The sequence below is a fragment of the Pyrgilauda ruficollis genome, unplaced genomic scaffold (genome assembly GCF_017590135.1).
Source record: "Pyrgilauda ruficollis isolate IOZ18807 unplaced genomic scaffold, ASM1759013v1 scaffold375, whole genome shotgun sequence".
Taxonomy (NCBI): Eukaryota; Metazoa; Chordata; class Aves; order Passeriformes; family Passeridae; genus Pyrgilauda; species Pyrgilauda ruficollis.
Window position 1 is genome coordinate 44,103 of NW_024525212.1, and position 10,762 is coordinate 54,864.

Genomic DNA, 10,762 nt, shown 5'->3' on the forward strand with positions numbered 1-10,762 from the left:
TTGTAACACCCTGATTTTTTAATTATGTTTTTGGGGTTGTTTGTTAGTTTGTTTAAAGAAAGATGTTCTTTAGAAAAAAAGAAATTATCCTGCTTTCTTTCAAGGGGTGGCAGGTAAGGATTTGTCTGGAAAGAAAAGATACCACATATCTCTTCAGAGCATATTGTGGGAAGGGAAAAGAGAAGAGTCATTTCCCTTCTTTGTTGCCCAGATATCACTGGCACTGATGAAGTTTTCACAGCTTCACACATAGAGATGATGTCTCTGAAGAGCATCACTTACAGTGACACAAGACTCAACACAGGGCGTCATCTTTTCCTTAAATAGATTTATCTGCTGCCTAGGAGACTACTTCCATATTTAGTTATAACAGGGGAGGATTCCTTGGGTGTAAACCTCAGTGTGTTTCAGAGCGGGAGGATCTCCCAGTCCTGAACACTGTTGCTGCAAACACACTGACTGCTGTGGTGCAGAGCAAAAGGCTTCAGTCCTGCTCTTTTCTCATCATATTTCCAACAACTCCAGCTCCCTTCCCTGGCAGTTTCACAGCTCCTTGAAGCACTCCCCATAAATAAAGAGGTGTAGACCTAGCCAGAAACCTTGAGGGACCCACAAATGCTCCTGTAGTGTGATAGAGTGTCCTTTACAGTGGTAAAATGGAAAATGGTATCTGCATGTAGAATCTGCGCTTGGCAGCTGTGTGATGTGCCTGGATCCACTACTGCTACAAATGGGGTTCCCTATTTTAAATACTGATTCTTGCCTTGCAGGAAACAGCCTGTCATTTGTTTAAGACTTCAGACCAGCACACCTTGTGTAGATGTCTTGTTTCTTCTCTGTTCAGCTCAAATGCAGTTGGTATCTACATTCCACTCCAGTGCTGCAAGAGTCAGACAGGTAGGACACAGTTTGTCATCATTGTCTATGGAGTTTTACTTCTGTAAAGTGTTAGATTTTATGATTCCTTTCAAGTTGTAATGTTCTCGGTATTATATCCACGTGAAGACATCTTGCATGATGAAAACCAGCTCTTTTAGCTTTTTGTATTTGTACATTACTCTTAATTATTCCTTAGAATAAAAACTCATACATTTCAGTACTGGAAACACTATATAGTAGTGCAGCTGTTCCCACTTGTTCTCGTGGCTGTACATGTTACACTGCTTGGGGTTTATCCTCTTGTTCACACTTCTACCAAGCTGTTCATTAAGTTCAATTTCATTTACAACTGGAACATATTAATAGTGGCTATTCTGCCTTACAGAGGAAGTAAGGCATTCAATATCCTCTTATCCAAATAATACAGTATTTGTTTTTCTTTGAAACTGATTGTTAACATCATATTTGTGAAGTTATTAACAAGGCTGTATGATCTTTAAATTTCCTCAGTAACAAGTCACTTCCAGAGTTAACTGACCTTCACTTGCCTTGTTCTAAGGCAACACATCAGTCCTTGCCTAAGCTCCTCCATATGGACTCAGAGACATACAGATGCTTTTGGGACTACAGATGTTTTTCCCTGGGGAAACTTGCCTCTAAATAGCACTTGCCCAACTGATAACGGGACTATCAATGAGTACCTCTGAGTACCGTACCCATGTAGAAACACGATCCACAAAGGAAAACCAATTTTTTCTATGCCAGGACAGAAAATGTGTTTGTCCTGCCTTTGTTCTATTCCTCTCCCAGTATGGAAATTAAATTAGTCTCATTCCCTCCTTGGTAATGGAGTAAGCCAGAGTGGAGAAATACTGGAGATGGGATAAGTAAAGCTGTACTGTTACACAAGGCTTAAAGTGAAATGAATATTTCATTTGAAAATGCTCCAAACTTGTGTAACTGCAGAACTGAATTGTAATGACCAAAATCACTGATTCTGCTGTGTATGCGACGAAATCTATGCTCTTTATTTTCTACATATAGACAAGGCTATGAACACTTGAAGAAGGACAGAGGGTACACATTTTGTGCAGCCCTCAGGTCACTTTGCTGTCTCATGACATCCTCACTCTTCCTCTCCTATTTTCTTGCCATGAATTTCCCGGCTCTTGGCTCGGAGCTTGTTGACCTGTGACTCTGCAATGTCAGCCCGCTCCTCGGCTTCCTCCAGCTCGTGCTGGATCTTGCGGAACTTGGAGAGGTTGACATTGGACAGCTCCTCCTGTAGGGGAAAGGGAGTCAGTGGTGAGGAGCCCAGGGCAAGGGTTTAATTCCTGCAGCAAGTCAGCCTTATGGGGCTGCAAATCTCCATCCCCCTCCCACCACTGCTCACACATCAGCCACACACAGGGCTCCTCATCCTCCCCTTCTCAGGTTCCTACTGGGACAAACTTCACTAGGACTACGTCACAAGTGAGAATAAATTTCACATCTTCAATTTGTCATTTCTGTACTTACCCTCCCACTAATTCCTGCCCAATTGTCAGTGCAATTTACTGGGTTGGGAAGACCATGAAGCCTTCTGCTACTGGCTATTAGCAGAGATTCAGGAACTTGTCAGTCAGTGGGTGTCGCCCCTGGGTTTGTTTACTCTGGCCTCCTGTGTGAAACAGGCTGCAGAACTTCCCTTAATGAATGTCCCTGACTGCAGGGTGCCCAGAGCTCACCAAGGCCTTGAGAAACGATAGCAAAGCAGCATGGCCAAGACAGTTGTGTCTTGGGAGATGCTTTCATACCCATCTCCTGGTATTGAGCCTCATTCAACGTGTGTCCTGCCCCTATGGAATGTTTGCCCTTTCTCCAAGTACTTACAGCCTCCTCAGCTTGTCTCTTGTAGGATTTCACTTTCATTTGCAGCTTGTCCACCAGATCCTGCAGCCTGAGAATATTCTTCCTGTCTTCCTCAGACTAAAGCCATTGGTAAACAGAATAGAGAGTCAGTTCTTGGTTTTGCATCATGTGAGGTTAACAATTGCCCTTGGGGATGGTGTGGGCAAAATGTGACTCGCTGTGAGAAAGCCCTGTGAGAGCAGGAGAGCTCCTGCCTTACCTGGTAGGTGAGCTCCTTCACCCTCCGCTCGTACTTGCGCACACCCTTCACGGCTTCAGCGCTGCGCTTCTGCTCAGCATCAACCTCCCCTTCCAGCTCCCGCACCTGCAAGGACAAGCCCATCCCTGCAGCTTCCCTGCCAGTGTCACTCCAAGGAGAGACACGCTCACTCAGGCACAGCCCCAGCCCTACACACCCTGGCCTCCAGCTTCTGGATCTGCTTCTTCCCTCCCTTCAGTGCCAGCTGCTCAGCCTCTTCCAGACGGTGCTGCAGGTCCTTCACAGTCTGGTCCAGGTTCTTCTTCATCCTCTCCAGGTGGGCACTGGTGTCCTGCTCCTTCTTCAGCTCCTCTGCCATCATGGCTGCCTGATCAGAGCAAGGAGTCAAAGCCATTTTGGGGCTGGACATGTTTTGGGGAGACTACATTCATCCTCAGCAATTTCAGAAGCACCCAACTCACATCTGTGATGGCCTTCTTGGCCTTCTCCTCAGCATTGCGGGCTTCCTGGATGGTATCCTCCATTTCACTCTGGATCTGGGCAATGTCTGTTTCCAGCTTCTTCTTGGTGTTGATCAGGCTGGTGTTCTGTTGAACAATAAAATTTTGTGCAGTTATTCCCAAAAGAGAGCAATTACTGAAGGAATTTACTGTTTCAATGTAAAGTTATCCTCTAAATATCTAATATCTACATTTTCCTGATGTATCTTGTCAAGTCATACACAGCTAGATAGCAGAAAATTACTGAAATTTGAAGCAGCTCTTCTAACTGCTCATGCAATCCTACTCATTTTGCTGTAATCCATTACAAGTGTAATAATTCTGGTTCAGAAAAAATACTTTATTACAAGAGTTGATTTAGGAATTTACACTGAAGAAAATCTGTAAAGGAAGAAAATTGCCCATGAGATTTTGAATCTAACCTGAGTGTGGAGGAGCTGAACTCTCTCACTTGCATCCAGGAGCTCCTGCTCAGCCAATTTCCTCGACCGCTCCGTCTGCTCCAGGGCTGCCCGGAGCTCCTCAATTTCAGCCTGCAGCAGGTTTGCTCTGCGCTCCACCATGGCCACCTGCTCCTTCAGGTCATCCTGTGTCCTCAGAGCATCATCCAAGTGTATCTGGGTGTCCTGTAGAGAATAAAGAGAAATTATAAGGCAAAGAATCAAGAGAAATTATAAAATGACACAGCACTGTTGCACAATGGCAATTGCCACCAGTCCCATAATTATTATGGTAGTATAATATGTATAATTATAGGAATATATTTATATGTGGACTTATTGTCTGTCTATGCACAGTATCTTAGAAAAGTCAGCTGGAAGTTTATTCCTGTGAATCTGGGACAGTTGAAGAGTAACGTAAAGTTTCTGAATTTTAGGAGAGTGGACTTGAGTTTTTTAAGGAATTCCTGGATGGAACCCCCTTGAGAAACTCCCCTCAAGAATAAAAAAAACCAAAACAAAAACGAAAACAAAAAAAGAGTTAAGAATGTTTTTTCTGGGGTGAAGAAGTTCTCATTTCACATGTAAAAGCAATCAGACAAGAGAGGCAGGAGATCAGCATGGCTGAGCAAGGACTTTCAGGTCAACCTGAAGTGCGAGAAGGAAATGCATTGGTAGAACAAGCACCAAACGTCTTCAGAAGAATATAGAGATGCACATCCGGGGATGTGTGAGGATAGGATTACGAAAGCCAAGGCAGTGCTGGAGCTGAATTCCTGTTTTGCGTGGCCTCACGTTGAGTATTTCATCCAGGTCTGAGCTCTTCAATTAAGGAGAGTTATTAAGGAACTAGAATGTATCTAGAAGACTGCAGCAAAGTCAATATTGGACAAAGTAAAACCCACAATGGACATTCTTAGTGTAACATACCTTGAGCACAGCCTGGGTATTCCTCAGGTTCTTCTGTGCCTCTGCAGCCACACGATTGGCATGGCTCAGCTGGATCTCCATTTCATTCAGGTCTCCCTCCATCTTCTTCTTCAGCCTCAGGGCTTCATTCCTGCTCCTGATCTCAGCATCCAGGGTGCTCTGCATGGACTCCACAATTCTGAGGTGGTTTCTCTTCATCTGATCAATCTCCTCATCTTTCTCTGCTATCTTTCTGTCAATCTCAGCCTTCACTTGGTTGAGCTCAAGCTGCAGGCGCAGGATCTTCCCCTCCTCATGTTCCAGGGAGGCCTGCACAAGTGGACACAAACATTGATAAAATCAAAAATATTTTCAGAAATCTTAGTTGCACTCCCCAGCCAGAAGAGAGGACAACCCAGGCCTTTTCAGCCCTATTTCCTCATTTATTTCCTGCAGATGCCAGTGGTTGTGGTCACATACCTCAGCTTCCTCCAGAGCAGCCTGGATTTCAGATTTCTCCTGCTCAATCTGCTTCTTCACTTTCTCCAGCTCATGAATCGCCTTTCCTCCCTCCGCAATCTGCTCCGTGAGGTCAGAAATCTCCTCTGCAAGGAAGGACAAGCACAGTTGCATGTTAAAGCTTGGAAGGGTGTCAGTTCTATTCTGTCATGAGACAGAATTGATCACTTTAAGGGTTGACAGTTGATCACTTTAAGCATTTTGAACTGAGCACTTTTCACAGATATGTAGGGATCTATCCTTAGCTGTGTCCTATCACCTATTAGGCCTGGCTTAGTGCTTCTAGTCTTAAAGCCTATATTTTCCCTTCCTTTCTACACATTTTCCTCTGCCTTCCTCTCCCCTTTTTTTACAAATTTGTATCCTTGCCTTCATCTAATTCTTGTGTTAACCCACTCTCAGAGATTCCAATTTCTGTTGACCAGCCTCCATTTTCTCCAGTCATTTCCCATCCTTCTTCCCCACATACTTGGCCTCCTCGAGCTCCTCCGTGCGCTGAATCGCGTCCGTCTCGTATTTGGTTCTCCACTGGGACACTTCGCTGTTGGCCTTGGACAGGGCTCGCTGCAGCTCCCCCTTGGCCTCCTGCTCCTCCTCATATTGTTCCCGGAGCAAGTCACAGTCGTGGCGAGCGGACTGCAGGGCATGGGCCAGGGCGTTCTTGGCCTACATAGGGAGTGGGGATGCATCAAGGAGCAGTAATATCCCATGAAATCTCTTCTAATGAATTAATTTCACACTACAAACATGAGTGCTTGAGGAGTGTTTGCAATGAAGGAGAGATGTAAGCCTGGGGACAAAATCTATTAATGAAACTTATTACTGAAACAAAAGCCTTCCTGCAGGATGGCTTGTGCTAAGCAGATCATGTCCCCACTAGGCTACAAGTGTTGTCAGTGGCCAGTGGTAAGAAATGAGGAATAACCTTTATCTCTTCCTCTAGATGCCTCTTGAGTTCCTCAATCTGTTGGGTGAAAGCCTGTTTGCCTCTTGACAGCTGAGAAATCAGAGCATCTTTCTCATCTACCTGGCGTGAAAATTCACCTGAGGAAGCACATAAATAAGAAGATATTCTAATTGTCATTTATGACCCAAACAAACTGGTTTAGGAGTCATGCCAAAACACATGGGAGTCTTTCTAACCTGACTCTGTCTGCAGACGAGCTCTTTGAGCATTGAGGTCATTGATCATGCGCTGATGCTCTTCTTCCTTGCTCTTAATCTCACTCAGCTGATCTTCCAGAGTGCGGCACATCTTCTCCAGGTTGGCCTGTGGAGACCACAGAGAATGAAAGAAGATTAGTATCTGGATGCCTTCTTATGAACAGCAGGATTCTAACCAGAAAAAAGTGAACAGACTTGCACATTATAGACTGTTCCTTGGAGTTAGAAGGTTAGAAACAAGTTCCATACAGAGACACGAGGTAGATGGCAATCTGTCCATAATTTTAAAGTATATATTCAACATTATTTATATTCATGTTTTTTTCATATTCTTCCATACCTTGGCTTTGGAGACAGACTCCATGTTGCTGGCCAAGTCATCAATCTCCATCTTCATCTCACTCTTCTCCTTCTCCAGCTTCTGCTTCACGCGTTGCAGGTTGTCGATCTGCTCGCCCAGCTCAGCTGTGCTGTCCGCGTGCTTCTTGCGCAGGGCGGCAGCCGTGGCTTCGTGCTGCAGCGTGGCCTCTTCCAGGTCACGGTGCATCTTCTGGAACTCTGCCTCGCGCTTCTTGTTCATCTCCACCTGAGCTGCTGTGGCCCCTCCTGCTTCTTCCAGGCGCTCGCTGATCTCCTCCAGCTCCCTGGACAGGTCAGCGCGATGCTTCTCTGCTTTAGCACGAGAGGTTCGCTCTGCCTCAATTTCCTCCTCCAGCTCCTCAATGCGGGCCTGCAGAACAGCAGGGACCCTTCACACCCGTGCCCTCCTCCTGCCTGAGCTGAGCCTGAGCAAGGCAGGGGAAGGAACAGACACTTGCCTGCAGCTCCTTGATTTTCTTCTGAAGTTGCATGCCCAGGGCCTGTTCATCCTCAGTTTTACTCTGGATCTGGCTGATTTCAAAGTCTTTCCTTTGGGCCAAATGAATCATGTTAGAGCTCAACGAAAAGAGACAAGTCCTGCAGCCCAGCACTCAGGTGCCCCAGAGCCACACTTACTTCTTGAGTTTCTCATCCAGCTGCTGCTTATCATTCTCCAAATCCATGATGCTGTCCTGGGCCAGCTTCAGGTCTCCTTCCAGTTTCCTCTTGGCTCTCTCCAGGTCCATGCGCAGTTTCTTCTCTTGCTCCAGGGACCCTTCCAGCTGAACACAACAAGACCATCAGGGCTCTGCCAGCCAGCTTGGACTCCATACCTGTCCTGTTCCTGCTCTATGGCTCTGTGCTTACATCATCCACTTGCTGTTCCAGCTTGGTCTTGGCTTTGGTCAGAGTATTGACTTTGTCTTCCTCTGCCTGCAGGTCATCCAGGGTCTGCTGATGGGCCTCTTGGAGGGCTTTCTTCTCTTTTGTCAGCTTGGCAATGGTCTCGTCCAGGGCTGCCATCTCCTCAGTCAGGTTTTTCACCTACAAATATAAGCAGGTTTTAAAATTTGAAAGGAAACATGTTCACTGGTTTTGTGTTTCATTTATCTCTTGGATGCTCAGAGAAGCCCACCTCAAGATTTTACAAAGTCATCATGTCTTTTGGTGAGTTGCCTCTTACTCCAAGACTCTGTAATTTCCTCAGCCTTTATGTGACTGCCAATGTGTACCTTGTTTTCAGTGGCATGTTTTTCCTTCTCCACCTTGGCCAGTGTTAGCTCAAGGTCATCAATATCTTTCTTCAGCTCTGAACATTCATCCTCCAGCTTCCTCTTCTTGGCTGTCAGCTCAGCATTAATTTCTTCTTCATCCTCAGCCCTTTCAGTCACCTCCTTGACTTTGGCTTCCAGCTGGATTTTGGTTTTGATGAGCTGGTCACACCTTTCCTCAGCATCAGCCAAAGCATCAGCTTCCTGGTAGAAAAATGCAGGAAATATTATTTAGTACTGAAGGAACCCATGTGAACTGGCAAGACTTTCAGAATTACTTTTGGGTAAAAAACACACTGTGCAATTGCATTGGAAACTACAGATCTAGAAAAAGCTTTTAGTTAGTTTATTTGTTGGACCTTTTTCCATCTTTAATACAGCTCCATTTAGCTACATTTAATTTCAACCTATTTATTTTGTGTATATCAGAAAGTCACTTAGATTTAACTGGTGTTTTCCGTTTCTCCTTTAGAAAGTGATTGTGTCTTACTATGTACTAAATTCAACTTTTTGTGGAAGTGTTGAGAAATGTCGATAACTCTACGTGGAAATATTTGAAACTCCCATTAGTAGATTTATACTCAGCCAATGGTGTCAGTGTACAATAGAATAAGATTGATCATTCCCTAAACCAGACATTTCTACTCAAGGGTATTGCCAAAATGTTTTTTATGGCTCTGGGAGGCCAAAAGACATTTGAGACAGACATGTGGAGATGATGCTTGTGCTGTAAGTTGTAATGGTCGTGTGTCTTCTGGGAGTAGTAGGTTCAGGAGACAAGGTGAGATCTGCTATAAGAAATGGTAACCAGCTCTTCATTTTGACAACAGAGTTAAGGCAGAGTAGTAGGTCAGTCAAGCTACTGTCTCTGCTCCACTAGATACACTACAGTGATTACAGTAAGGCTATATGTCTCATATAATGTCTCTCATATGGCTTTATGAACTGACACATGTAGGTATGAAGACTAAAAACTCATACTTTTTAAACTCCAGCTTACAACAGTAAGATTGAGTGGAGCAAGAATGAGGTGTTAATTTTACCTTTAGTTACATGGTATTAGGCTTAAAGTATTTTAGAAACCTTAGTATGAAATTTGAGAGTCCTGTATTAGGAAAGAAGAGTTAGATCATATTTACTTACAAAAGTATAGAAAAATGTTACTTACAGCCTGCACTTGGAGCTGCAGGTCATTTTTCTCCTTCATTAGAGAGGCCATTTTCTCCTCAAGCTCCTTCCGCTTTGCCTCAGACTTCGCAAGCTCTTCCTTGGTTTTCTCAAATTCTTCCTTCATGTTGGCCATCTCCTTCTCAGACTCTGCACTCTTCAGCAAGGGCTTGATCTTGAAGAACAGCTTCATCCATGGCCAGTGCTTGACATTCATGAATGCACGAATGTTGTACTGGATGCAGAAGATGGATTCCCTGAGGCATAATTAAAAAGTACAATGAATATTCTCAGCCTGATGAGTGTTAACACTTTACCATGAGCAAAATGAGTATCTGGAATCAGAGGAAGATAAGGCCGTTTTTTTCCAAGCAACACACAGTAGCTACTACTAAACCCCATCAACTGTTTTTGAAAACAGAGCACAGGATGGACCCATGAATGAACCAACATTGCCATTAATGATGCTGACAAGAGCAGAGCTCTCACCTCTGTTTGAAGTCAGCATAGAGGACTCTGCTGGGGAACCCTTTCCTGCAGATCCTGATCCCTTCCAGCACGCCGTTACAGCGCAGCTGGTGCAGCACCAGCTCGTGCTCCATGGCACCTGGCAATGCAGAGCACAAATGAGTGGCACAGATTGCAGAGCAGAGGGGAATGGATGTATGAGAGCCAGGATCTTTCTGCTTGGGGTTCTTACCAGGTGTTTTAGTCTCATTGGGGATGATGCAGCGCACAAAGTGGGGGTGAGTGCTCCGCAGATTGGTCATCAGCTTGTTGAGATTCTCCTGTGGGATCATGCATAGTAGTTCAGATAAAAGAAATTTACTTTTGCCTACTTTGTACCTAGATGCCAAGGAACTAATATAATAAATCTTAGAAGCAGCTTTCAAATTCAATGTTTAGATTTAATGATACTTTCTATATACTTTTTATTGAAAAGTATTCTCTTTTTAAAAAAGTATAAAATTCTCCATCTTATTTGGAAGAAGAAAAACACTATTCTATAAATATTTTAACACAAGCCTTTTTGGGATAAATATTTATATTTATACTACATTACAGATTTTGAAAAATATTTTTCACAATAAATTGGAGTGAACTTTTGTAAGAAATTCAGAGATCCAAATGATGACTGAATCCTAAATTTGAACACAAAATCGTTATGAAATGCACTTCATATTTAGTATCTCTTCTTTAGAAAACCATTGCCAGAATACAAACCTGAGTGTATTTAACTCATTTTTGACATTTTGTTCATGTCACTTTATAGAAAATGAATCCATACTTTACCCGGAAAAGAGCTGAGACAGTCTGGAAAGAAGAACCCTTCTTCTTGCCTCCCTTCTTGCCACCACCACCACCACCACTAGCCTCTTAAAATTAAAAAAAAAAAAAAAAAAAAAAAAAAAAAAAAATTAAAAAAAAAAAAAAAATTTTTTT

At 43.8% G+C, this 10,762-nt stretch overlaps 1 pseudogene across 1 annotated transcript in view; it reads right to left on the bottom strand.

The window, feature by feature from the left end:
• Positions 1 to 1,971: 1,971 nt before the first annotated feature.
• LOC121358140 overlaps positions 1,972 to 10,762 on the bottom strand; it is a 14,674-nt pseudogene continuing 5,883 nt past the window's right edge. The window contains exons 11-29 of the transcript XR_005955837.1: positions 10,613 to 10,695; positions 10,020 to 10,107; positions 9,809 to 9,926; positions 9,321 to 9,704; positions 8,114 to 8,356; positions 7,749 to 7,925; positions 7,518 to 7,663; positions 7,340 to 7,430; positions 6,862 to 7,251; positions 6,501 to 6,627; positions 6,283 to 6,401; positions 5,319 to 6,023; positions 4,860 to 5,168; positions 3,912 to 4,115; positions 3,451 to 3,576; positions 3,186 to 3,356; positions 2,990 to 3,094; positions 2,752 to 2,847; positions 1,972 to 2,161 (exon numbers count right to left, since the gene is read on the bottom strand). The product of XR_005955837.1 is annotated as a myosin heavy chain, skeletal muscle, adult-like (transcript). The remainder of the gene's footprint in view (positions 2,162 to 2,751; positions 2,848 to 2,989; positions 3,095 to 3,185; positions 3,357 to 3,450; positions 3,577 to 3,911; positions 4,116 to 4,859; positions 5,169 to 5,318; positions 6,024 to 6,282; positions 6,402 to 6,500; positions 6,628 to 6,861; positions 7,252 to 7,339; positions 7,431 to 7,517; positions 7,664 to 7,748; positions 7,926 to 8,113; positions 8,357 to 9,320; positions 9,705 to 9,808; positions 9,927 to 10,019; positions 10,108 to 10,612; positions 10,696 to 10,762) is intronic.